Raw genomic sequence first — 13,398 nt, 5'->3', positions numbered from 1 at the left:
CTACAGTGAATGAATTTTCTAACTTGCTAGGTTTAGGTTTAAGTAAATGAATAAAGTTTTGACTCACGAAGCTTCTCTCCGCTCCACTATCGAATAATATGCATGCGTATGAATTATCGAGAAGGAACGTACCAGCAACTATAGTTGGGTCAGCTACAGCTTCGTTGTGGCCTATTGCCAAAACTCGTCCTACACCTCCGGTGCCTGCTGCCTTAGGACAGTTTCTCTTGTAGTGGCCCACCTCGCCACAACCGTAGCAAGCCTGCCCTACACCCGCACCGGGAACTTGAGTGATCGGCTTTGCGGGTTCCTTGCAGAAACGGGCTGTGTGTCCTTTCCTGCTGCAGTTGGCGCACTGCATATCTCGACAAGGTCCATGGTGGTGGTAATTGCATTTGGTGCATTTTGGGAGGTTGCCTATATAAGGCTTTGTTGGGTAGGTATTTGTAGGGGCTGTAGCAGGTACAATGGCAGCATTTACTGACACCAGTTGTTTCTTTGCGGATTCTTGGGAAGACCCACCCTTCCCTTTAATCCATGCTCTCTTCCTGCCATTGTTGTTGTTGTTGCTATTGTTGTTGTAGTAGTTGTTGTTGTTGTTTCCTTTCTGTGGTGCTGGTGCAGAAGTGGTTGAGTTCTAATGACCTCCGTAGTCGATTAGAGATTGTGCCAGTTCCTTAGCACTTTCAAAGGTGTCCGGTTTAGAAGCTAATACGCTTGATCGCATTTGGGGCGTCAGTCCCCAGATGTACCTTTCTATCTTCTTGCTCTCGGGAGCAATCATATCTGGACAAAGGATTGCCAGTTCGCAGAATCTGTTGGTATAAGTAGCGATGTCGGTACCCACCATTCCGAGAGTCCATAGCTCGTGTTCAAGCTTTTGAATCTCTCCCCGTGGGCAGTATTCTCTCATCATCATGGCCTTCAAGCTCTCCCAGCTTATGGAGTTTGCCACGATTAGGGTAAGTACTTTAACGTGGCCATTCCACCAAGTTAAAGCTTTATCGAGAAGGGTGAAAGTTGCAAATTTGACCTTGCTGTGCTCGGGGCAGGAGCAGATTTCAAAGACTGCCTCCGTCCTTTCAATCCACTGCCTCAGGGCCATCACACCACCAGTACCATAAAACATCCGGGGCTTGGCATTAGTGAAGTCCTTATAGGTGCATTCTCGAGGTGGTCCATGACTCTCGCCATGGTTGGATGGGTGTGTGCCAGATCCCGAGCCATTAGTACTCGAGTTATTGATCTGCGACATGGCAGCTGCTACCGCTGCGGTGACTGCTGCTTGAAACATAACAACATCAAATTGGGGTGGTGGAGGTGGTGGTGGTATAGGTGCTTCCTCACCGTTGTTTCGCCTTGGATTCCTACGCGGAGGCATCCTTCAACTAAAGATTGAAAAGACAAGGATAAGAATTTCATAGAATGGAAAATGTATGTGTCTCATGAACTAAATCGCTATAGTTCAACAACAGATGATAGTATGAGTCTTAAAATAGAAGAATGAAAGTTATTTGCAAGACTGAAGGTATGAAACAAGTATTTGGGTTCACAAAGACCATTCAAGGTTCGAACGAAATGCTTAACATAGTAGTAATAGTGCCACTTATATTAATATAAAAGTTGTTACAACGATCATGAAAATTTGACCCCTATAAGGGTCTCTGATTACAAAGTTCGAGAAATTTAAAGACTTTTAGCCGAGGTCCTAAGCTATAACAAAATTTGAGTCCTTGACAAGCACTACTTGCGTCGAAGGTTGCGCTTGGAGCTTGGCTCCGTATCTGATTGCTTTGACTCCATTAGACGCCTATCGAAAGCGGCTTGTTGTTCCCTTAGTTCGGCGAGGGCTGCAATCATTTGCGCTTGAAACGCTTCGGTTTGGAATTGAGCGTTGTCTTGCATCTTGTCCAGCCTACGGATGTCAGAAGTGTGAACCTGCACTTCTACGTTGATATCCCAGAGTCGACTAGCTTGTACTCCAGACTGATAGGACTGATTGGCTAACTTACCCACCATTACCGGGAGTGCTCGATCAGCCGAACCTCCGCCGCGGACATCATAGAAGTCCCGGCACATGCCGTAGGGAGGGCGTAGGTTTTGCTGTTGGCTCCAATGGTGGAGGTGACTTCCCCAGACGGGAGTCGGTCCTTGAAAGTTCCTTACGAAGACGGGAGGTTGAATGGGTGGTGGATCGATAACTTCCGGCTCTGAGTCGGTACCGGAGTCATCACCCACTTCTATGGGTTCCTCGTCCTCTTCGGGATCATCTTCGATCCATCCTTCGTTGCCTTGGTTGGGAAAGTAGGGGTCGCCAGGGTGGTGAAATCCAGCCATTTGACTGTACGAGAAAAAGGGTTATAAGAATTGAGTAAAGTCGGAACATGTAAAACATGTAAGTTAAACTAGTTTAGATAGCAAATACTCCTATAGTATTTAAGCTCTTGTGTTTGATTCTTGTAATGGTTTGGTAAGGTTTTGACTTGTTGCTTACTACGATCATTCCTCGATATACGTTGGTCCAATCTTGGGCAAATATAGTTGATCACGCTATATTTGTCCAAAATCTGATTACATATATCGAGTCTCAATCGTAGTGTCAATTTGTCTAAATACTTGTATAGTTGTATAACATGAAAATACTTTGTGGTATGCATGTAATTGTACTTAAATGAACTATCAATTTAAGTTGGACGAAATGCTGCTTAAGTGTAAAAAGAAAATTTGTTTTGTTAGAGAGTATTAGTCCCTTAAGCATTTATAGTTTGTATATCTTATGTGGTTCCATATACTTAGTTCACTATAAACATTGCTCTGATACCAATCTGTCACACCCCCAAACCTGAACGGCGGAAACGTTCGGGGGCGGATGACTTCATGTGGTAACGCAACAAATGAATACATAGTAAAGAAAGCAATACAACCATCATATATATAATTGAAAGTTTACATTTGTCAAAAGTTACATGTTCAAAACCAATTACAATATGATGTCAAAATATGAGATTAAACTGGCGCCGCAGCATCTCTTCTTCAAAAGCATATTAGTACCTGAAATTACTGAATCCCTGGGACATACAAGTAATTTTGAAAGAGTAGATCAGCATTTAAGCTGGTGAATTTCATAAGTATTTAAGTGAAAATGTTTGAAATGAAATGAAATGTTTTATCTTTGTTTGTTTGTGTTTAGAAAATCCTATATTTTCTACTAGTATAAAAGTAGTCTTCACTCAAGACCAATGTTTGTTTGAAATGTATGTAAATGTAAAATAACCAATGAGTTTGAAAACCTTGTAAATCAATGCATTTTTAATACCCCTTGTGAGTTTTATAACCATACTATTGACTCTGAATGCCTATACACAACGTTCTTCAGGCGTTGGAATGTTATGACGTTTGTCACCCCAAACGGTGGACTGCAGCTAACAGTCAGGGCGCGGGTTGTCAAGCCCGTATAGATCTATACACAAACACCATGCTCCCCCTCCAAGGGATTCTGGTATATAATACAGGACTTGAAATGTGTACTCGAACGTACATGAAGTTAGTGTCTCACAAAGCCGTGGTATAAAAACAGATCTACTTGTTAAAATGTTACGTTTGTTCTTGTATACGAAAGTAAACTTCTTGAAATATGTGTTTCTAGTACATAAGAGTTAGAAATCTGTTCGTAAAACTATACCTATTATAGTTTCCAAAGTGTGTCTTGTTTGTTTAGAAATATTGAGAAAAGGAATCACTTGTTTATGAAAGTATAGATTTTTGGTGTAGAGTCTAGGATAGACAAGAAAATCTAAGAACAGCTTAGTTTATACATGCATTACAACAACATTATATTTTAAAAGGTAAAATGCTATTGTGACATATGTTATATATATATATATATATATATATATATATATATATATATATATATATAGAAGTTCCTTTAAATGTTTATAAATCGCATGTGATTTGAATATATAACAGTATATAAAAGAGTTTCTTTATGTAACACACGATAATACTCGTGTATTTTACTTGTAATCCCCCCCTTGAAAGCATATAAATAATTAAAAAGGTTGATTAAGAGGTATGAAACTCACTTGAAAGTTTTGGAGATAGCGAGATGGAAAACCGGGCAGAGTTTCGTCTCGGGAAACGGATTTTCCTCGGGATTCTCGGGAATCTCGGGAGTAAAATCGACCTTCGGGACTTGAGACAAAAAGACCAGAGCTTCGGGTTTGAACGGACACGGAAAACGAGGCAAAGTTGAGAGAGAGAGAAAAGAAATGAACCCTTTCTTTGGAAACCCTCGCATCCTATTTATAGTAAGGCTGGTCTGCCTCGGTACGCGGGGCGTACGCGTACGTCATGCATGACCGAAGCCTCGACTGCTTCGGTTCGGATGGGACGGGTTGCTGGGTACGCGGGTCGGATGGGACGCCGGGTCGGATGGGACGTCGGGTCGGACGGGTCGGGGCTTCGGACGGGTCGGACGGGTCGGTTTCCTTCGGATAGCGCGACGTGGACGATCAGAGGCCAATCCTCTCGGTTACGCGGGGCGTACAGGGGTACGCAGCGCGTACCTCGGATGAGGACGCTGTCTCCCCTTCGGATAATATCCGAATTTTGATTAAAATAAATAATTAATTTATTTAATAAGCTTCAAAAATTCATATCTTCTTCATACGAACTCCGTTTTCGATGGTCTTTATATCCTCGCGTAGGTGAGACTACGCTCTACAACTTTCGTTTAGACTCCGTTGGCAAATTCCGAAATTATTTTTTTATTATTTATTAAAAACCCATCGTGTTTAAGGAATTTCTTTGAAAATTCATAACTTCTTTATCTGATGTTGGTTTTTGCTAGACTTTTTACCGCTGGAATACCATTGTCGAGACCTTCGATTCTCGTTTAGGTCATTCCGGCCAAAAGTCGCTCGATCTCCGATTCGAGTTTTTAGCTGTCTGTTGCTAAGCCGAACTTGGAAAAATCATAACTTCGCTATATGAAGTCGGATTTGGGCGTTCTTTTCACGTACGATCATGGTTCAAAGACATTTAATCATAGAAGGAAATTAAATAGAACTTAGTTGTACATTTTATTATGAAAGTAAATTTTATTACTCAGAAGTGGTTACAATACTTGACCCACTTTGGTCGTTACAAAGAGTTGAAATATCGGGTTGTCACACATAATTAAGATCTTATAGCCTGAGAATGTTTGATTTCACCTTATGTTATGTTCTTATTGATTAGGGCTTAGGGTAGGATCAGATATTCGAAAGTCTGTTAGGTCCAGCGTTATGTTTGGTTAGCATACACTAGTACTACAGGGTTAGTGGAAGTTTCATGGATGAGTGAGTTGTGTGAGGCCGATGGGTCGATGTGAGTCAGTTATCCTTCCTCAAAGAGTGAGGTTGAGCGACCACCATATGTATGTATATTGTTGGGGTGTTGTGATGATACATAAGATAAATATGGGAAGGTGTGGAAGGTAGTATGGGCCCGTACTACTGGAAGCACATGACCCAAACGTGTAGCAAGGAAGTCATAACCCCTAGGGTTTAGTCAGGAGTTGGTTCCCAGTTATTTATGCGGATTTTCTGATATCTTCCTATTATATTTTCAGTATGGTGGTTACGAGGCGTTTTGTGACTATCTCCGGATCAGGACCAAGACAGGGTGATCAGGAGGCCCCCGCAGCGCCTAAGGTTATCGGCCAGTGTTGACAGAGGATCGAGTTAGGGAGATTATCCACGAGGAGGTTGTCGAGATTATACGGGGTCAGATTCTGGATCTATTTAGGTCTATCAAGACCGCTATGATGGTGTACTTTGAGTTTGATACAGAATGGGGAGTCGTATGTTCACAGAGAGGGCAATGTTCTGCCCAGAGTTTGCTTCCCATCAGGCTCAGATGACGCGTTATCTGAGCATGCCCAAGAGTAACATCAGACAGTTTGTGTCTACCCAGTGATGTGATACTTTACTGGATCTACAGGAGGCCGCTAGACGGTGTGAGTTGGAGATTGAGTTGCAGTGGAGGGAGCAGCGTCAGGCCCCGACACAGTCTCAGCCAGCGCTGAAGCAGTCTAAGACCACTGATTCTAGGACCGAGGATCAGCAGAGCCGCACTTGTGGAAAGTGCGACAAGAGTCACTCTGGAGTTTATCGAGCGGGTAGTGGGTGCCACAAGTGTGGCAAAGAGGGGCACTATGCTAAGGACTGTCGCCAGTCCGCCCCTGCATCGGATATGAGGATATGCTATCACTATCATCAGGTTGGTCACGTGAAGACCAACTGTCCACAGCTCGCAGTCAGGCCGGCGTAGGTTCCAGCGCTGACTACCTTGAGGATTGCATATGGGAGGCCAGTTAAGGCGGAGCCTCCGAAGTCTCAGGGGCGTACCTTCCATCTTACAGCAGAGGAGGCCAGGGCAGCATCGGATGTGGTTGCTGGTATGTTTTTATCTTTTATCTCATTTATTATATCTGTCGTATGCTTATTTATTGTACCTATGATTAGGTACGTTTTTAGTGAACTCGTTGCATGCATTGGTTTTATTTTACTCGGGGTGTGTCGGTTATTTGTGTCTCAGACTTTCAGTAGGGAGTTCAATGTGCCAGTAAGTGAGCTAGAGTGTCCGTTATGAGTCTCTATCGCCAACGAACACGTGGTTTCTACTTCTTTGGTCTACTGAGGATGCGAGTTGGAGATCTCCGTAGTATCCTTTCCGATAGACCTGATTCCTATTCCCATAAGGGAAGTGTGCGTGATTGTGGGGATGGATTGGCTTAGCCGATTCGGTGATATGATAGATTGTGAGGTCCAATAGGTGGTAGTTTGAACCTCAAGTGGGGGAGAACTGATGGTATATGGCAAGGGCACCAGAGTGGGAGCATGGTTCTATTCAGCTGCAAGGGCTCGAAAGTATATTCAGCACAGGTGTGCAGGCTATCTGGCGTATATGGTGGATATGCGAGCCAGGGATCAGATTTCAGTTTTAAAGGTTCCAGTAGTCAGGGAATTTTGTTGATGTGTTTCCGAAGGAGTTTCCATGGAAACCTCCGGAGATAAAGGTCGAGTTCCGGATCGACCTAGTGCTGGGTGCGTCTCCTGTCACCAAGGTGTCGTACCGGTTGGTGCCACCCGAGATGCAGGAGCTGTCGTCACAACTGCAGGAACTACTGGGCAAGCAGTTCAATCAACGTAATAGTTTTCCGTGGGGAGCACAGATTCTCTTCGTCAGGAAGAAGGACGGTTCGCACTGGATGTGCATTGATTATAAGGAGTTGAACAAGTTAACAGTGAAGAAACGTTATCCACTCCTGATGATAGATGATCTCTTTGATGAGTTGCAGGGTACATCTTGGTTCTCCAAGATTGATTTGAGGTCTTTTTCGGACTTGTTATGGTCATTACGAGTTCGTGGTGATGTCGTTTGGTCTCACCAACGCACCGACAATATTCATGGACCTGATGAATTGGGTCTGCTGACCAATGCTTGGTCGCTTGGTCATAGTGTTTATTGATGATATCTTGGTGTATTCCAAGACCCAAGAGCAGCACGAGGAGCACCTCAGGGAGTTATTAGGAGTTCTGAGACGCGAAGAACTGTATGCTAAGTTCTCGAAGTGTGAGTTTTCGTTACGAGAGGTCCAGTTCCTCAGGCATCTCGTTTACCAGGATGGGATTTTGGTCGACCCGACCAAAATCGAGGTAGTCATATAGTGGAGGTGCCGAGATCTCCCTCATATATCATGAGTTTTCTAGGATTAGCAGGGTACTACTGGAGATTCATTCGGGATTTCTCAAAGATTGTAGTACCCGTCACTCATCGGACGAGGAAGAGGGTGGATTTTTGGTGGGGCCCTAAGCAACAGAGGGCGTTTGAGACCCTCCGTCAGCGTTTGTGCGAGGCTCCATTTTTGACTCTCCCAGAGGGAGCTGAGGATTTTGTGGTGTTTTGTAATGCATCCATCATAGGTTTGGGGGTGATCCTCATGCGGAGAGGACGAGTGATAGCCTACGCATCGCGGCAGCTAAAGCCGCATGAGACTAGATACTCTATGCATGATTTAGAGCTAGGAGTGGTAGTGTTCACTACCAAGATATGGAGACATTATCTATATGGGGTCCGTTGTACCATATACACTGATCACAAGAGCTTGAGACACATCATGGATCAGACGAACCTGAATATGAGGCAGCATAGGTGGATGGATGTAGTAAAGGACTACGATTGAGAGATCCTTTACCACCCCGGTAAAGCGAATGATGTGGCGGACACCTTGAGCCGCAAGTCAGCTGGGTCTTCTACCCCAGCGATATGTATGAGGATAGTGGTGGATTCCTCACTTGTGAGTTTGATCAGGGATGCTCAGGTTGATGGCATGCGACCTGAGAATTGGAAGCTGGAGAGGATCAGGGGTGAGAACACCCGGTTTGTTCAGGATAGCCGAGGATTATTGAGCCTATGCGTTCGGATATGGGTTTCCGATGTCTGGTGGCGTCTGATAGACAGTCATGGAGATGACTCATAAGTCTCATTTCTCTACTCACCCGAGGGCCACCAAGATATACAGAGACCTGAGTTTAAGTTACTAGTGGCCATGTATGAAGTGAGAGATCACTTGGTACGTCGAGAGGTGCTTGACCTATAGCATGGTCAAGGCCGAGCATCAGAGGCCGCATGGTATGTTGCAGCCCCTGGAGATTCCCATGTGGAAATGGGAGCAGATCACAATGGATTTTATTACCAAACTGCCGACGACAGCGAAGGGGTTTGATGCTATATGGGTCATCATGGATCGATTGACCAAGAGTGCCCATTTCTTGGCTATTCGGGAGAGTTTTTCGGCCGAGAATTTGGTTGACATGTATGTTCACGAGATCGTCTCTCGCCATGGAGTTTTCGGTCTCCATTGTTTCCGACCAAGATGTTAGATTTACCTTCCGTTTCTGGTAGAAGTTCAACGAGGAACTGGGCACGCGACTGCACTTTAGCACAACATTTCATCCACAGACCGACAGTCAGAGTGAGCGGACTATTCAGAACCTCGAGGATATGTTAAGGGTGTGCGTCATTGACTTCACTAGGAGCTCGGATTCCCACCTGCCCCTTGTAGAGTTCGCCTACAACAACAACTATCATTCCATCATTGGCACCCTGCCTTTCGAGCTGTTGTATGGGCGGAGATGTCGCACCCTAGTTTGTTAGGGTGAGGTCACACATAGGGTGATGGGACAGATGGACGTAGTCTTGCAGACTACCAAGAAGATTCAGCAGATCAGGCATCGACTGCAGACCGCTCAGTGTCGGCATAAGAGTTAAGCCAACGAACGCCGATCTGAGTTGGAGTTCCAGGAGGGTGATATGTTACTCCTGAAGGTCTCACCCTGGAAGGGTGTGATCCTCTTCAGGAACAGGGGAAAATTGGGTCCCCGCTACATTAGACCATTCAGGATTACCGCTAGGGTCAGCAAGGTGGCATATAGGATAGAGCTACCGGAGGAGCTTAGTCGGATCCATAACACTTTCCACGTTTCACAATTGCGAAAGTGCATTATGGATCAGGAGGCAATTGTGTCATTAGATGATACTGAAGGGTTTTGAGCATTCTAACACTCCTATGGTGTACATGCAACCCTAAATACCTTGGATCTATGTTTTCTCTATTATACATGCAAATATCAATTTTCCAAGGTATTGTACTAACTAGCATAATATGAAGTACATATAATATAAATTCTAGTAGAATTACATAGCTCTTTGTTGTAGCTTGATTCCATGGAGCTTAAGAGCCTAGTGCCTCAAGTGTGACACCTCAAATGGTTCACACAACATCACCAACATCTTGGAATAACTTGAGAGAAAAGGTTCATATGCTCAAATCGGCTACCCTCATGTGTACACACACTAGTGCCAATTTCTTGAGCCATGGAGTCCTTATATATGGTGGCTATTAGGGTTACACCATGTAACACATGTCTTTCCATATTCTTCATGCTCCATGGGTTAAAATCTCCATGGAGTATCCATGGGTTACTCCATGGGTTTAGCCTAACATGAAGAACTATGGATCATAAGCCCACATATATAAGAATGAATGATTTACACAATCAATCCCCATATATTTAATTAGTCTCCTTTTGATCACAATATTAATTCCAAATTAATTCTTGATCAATACTAATTAAATAATATGATTTCATATTAATATATTAGAACTTATAATATATTAACAAATCATAATTATCCTTTTCTCACAAAAGTCTATCCAAATTGTTCTGATGCCATGCAACCCAAATAGACCATGTCAATTGGGTCAAGTACATACCAATTATAGTTATGGACTTAGATACTAATCCAACAGGCTCCCACTTGGATAAGTCTAAAACTATTATTGTGTATGACTTCAAAATCCAACTAGGAATCGTAGCTCTTGAAAGCTGTTGTCAAACTCTGAACAAATCAATGACGCATCCATTAGATAAGGGATCATATATTCCTCCATTCTAGATATCATATGGACTGAGACATGGATTATAATCATTTTCTCTGTCCATTTGTTGTTTCCTGGTTTTTTATTTATGACGACCGACTAATTGAACATATAAAATCAGTCCTGGCATGGCCAAGCACTTCGGGGTGTCGTCACTAAATCATCGAGGGGCCAACAGATATCGCTTTTATCCCTTTAAGGGTAAAAGGAATGGATAAACTTCAACTCATATGCTTGTTCTACTACTTATTGAATCATACACAAAGGCACGTTTTATAACATTGAGTTACTAATGCGTTTTCGTGCAATCAATGTATAACCAACTCATAGACAACAAGTCATATCTCTAGGTTTGAAGAATATAAGATATTATCATCTCATGATCACTCGTGATAAAATCCATGAAGTGAGTCCAATGAGTGTGGGTTTAATCCAATCCTCACAACTTATGAGCACTCATGAATGTTGCAGCAACTCTTGCTATGTCGACTACCTTGGACATCTACAAACCAGCTTCATGACAGTCTTGATTCATATCTTCTTCCAACATATGATCGACTATGGATGGTTTGAATAACTTAGTCATTTAGGAAGAACAGCCTAGTTATTCTGGAAGTCAAAACATGCAAAGTGAAACACAAGAATAATCGAATCCAATATGGTCTCAGAACTTATGAATATAAATTGAACACCTTTTATTTATCATCATATTGATTACACATTATTCATTGCATACTGTTTCAAACTATCAACTTTATACTTGAGTTAAAACAATAGTTGTCCCATGCTCCGAGCATGTACACTATGTTTTCTAAACACTAGTCATGCCATACACCAAGTATGCACACTATGTTTTTCAAAACATTAGTTATTCCATACACCAAGTATGAACACTAAGTTTGTCTATGATCTTTACTTTGTGAAGTAGATCGATTGAACATAATTCCAATGATTCTCATTTCACAATCCCAAATCCTCACCGCAAATGCAAGAATTCCAAATTCCTGCCATTTACCTAAATCTGTTAGATTCTACACTTATATGCATTGATCCTCTTGTAATGATTATGCACAAAGTCACAAAGACTTGTCAACAGACATTACAGAGTATTCCAATGGAGATCACCTCCATGGACACGAAGTCTCATATTCAAAGTACATTGCTTTGAACCTCCTTTTTACATTAAGGTTCCTAATCTTACACAGATTTAATGAATAACTTCCACATTTGGGAATATTTCCATATTCTCATTTTGACTATCACTTTTGAACACGAGCTGCCTCTTTTCAGAGTATGTCAATATGGTCCTTCCAAAATTAAGACTATACTTCCAGCTGTCCCTGAGCAGCCAATCTTTGGTAAACCTTAGATTGTCCTCGACAATTGTTTAATCAAATTAGTCATATCCAATTCTAGACTTTTTCCCTCTTAATGCCCTGAGCATTTGGAAAATTTAGAAAGGATGTATATTATAGCACATGCAATCGATCCTATATCCGAAGCATATGGGACACGATTCATGATGTCTCACATAAAGACATGATACTAGACCAGTCTTTTTGCTATAATATTTCTATTACTATTTGCCAAGTTCTCATAATTCAGATTATGAAAAGGGATGTCATAATCATAATTGAATTTTAGAACGCAAATAATGGACCCATATATAGAATTTCCTTATGTTGAGCCATTCCAACATAAAATTCATATATATACATATATATATATATATATATATATATATACATATATATATATACATATATATATATACATATATATATATATATACATACATATATATATATATATATATATATATATATATATATATATATCCTTGACTAAAGATGATTAAGACCTCAATCTAAGCTTTTAGAATTAAAATGAATTATAATTTCCTCTCCCTTAATTATAGCAAAACAATTGTTCCCAATTAAAACTTTTGTTTTTTTCTATAATTAACATTGCTAACTTGCAACACTTATCATAATTATCATGCTCCCACTAACATGATGATTATTAGCATAACACTTATGCTCCCACTAGCTTTGACATTTACTCATAAATTAGTTAGACTTCTAGAAATCAATACTTTATTGACTTTATTACCAAAGTTTAGACTTCTGATACGATATGCTTTGATAAAAACTTTATCAAAATCATACATCTTTCCTAAGATAGCACACATGTGTGTCTAAACAATTTTAGAACAATGAAAAGGGATGTCATAATCAGTCTCAATTGTTTAGACCTTTGCCATTCCTCACAAGTCCATGTTAGTATGCTGGTTAACCACACACGCTCCACTAACGACTTTGAGAATGTAAATATCACAATTGCTATCTACTTAATATCTACTTAGTGAAAGCATTTCCTCACCATCATTTTCATGAATCGGAGAGAAACCTTATGACACTTAGATTTTATGGTGTATGTGTTCATATCCATGTGAATTTGTCAAAACCATAATCTCAAGACAAGGTTAGTGACAATTCTAAACTCATATGGATTGAACTTGTGCTATCTTAACTTCTTGCCACCTGGCAGCACAAGGGCCTATCATTGCTTCCAAGTTGTTAAGCAACGAATTGAGAACTCTCATAACTCATATGCAAAGCCAACTTTAACTGGAATGGGCACAGAAATAGGAATATGGTAACATGATAGGTTATAAACCTCACGTCATGTGCTAGTGATACACTATAGGTTTTTATTCTTGATTAGATCTTTAAACTTATTCAAGATCTTTAAGACCCCCACTGCCATCTTGACATATAGGACTCACTTTCCAAATATTCAAGAGATAGTGCGGATTCTTTATCAAGACAAACACTTCAGACAATTGGCCTTAGTTGGTCTTTGTTTTATCCAAAACATCACAAATTACCAATTTCAAATGTACAAGA

This window comes from Lactuca sativa, chromosome 1 (assembly GCF_002870075.4).
Source record: "Lactuca sativa cultivar Salinas chromosome 1, Lsat_Salinas_v11, whole genome shotgun sequence".
NCBI lineage: Eukaryota > Viridiplantae > Streptophyta > Magnoliopsida > Asterales > Asteraceae > Lactuca > Lactuca sativa.
The sequence above is the reverse complement of the archived record's forward strand: the minus strand, read 5'-3'. Positions refer to the sequence as shown.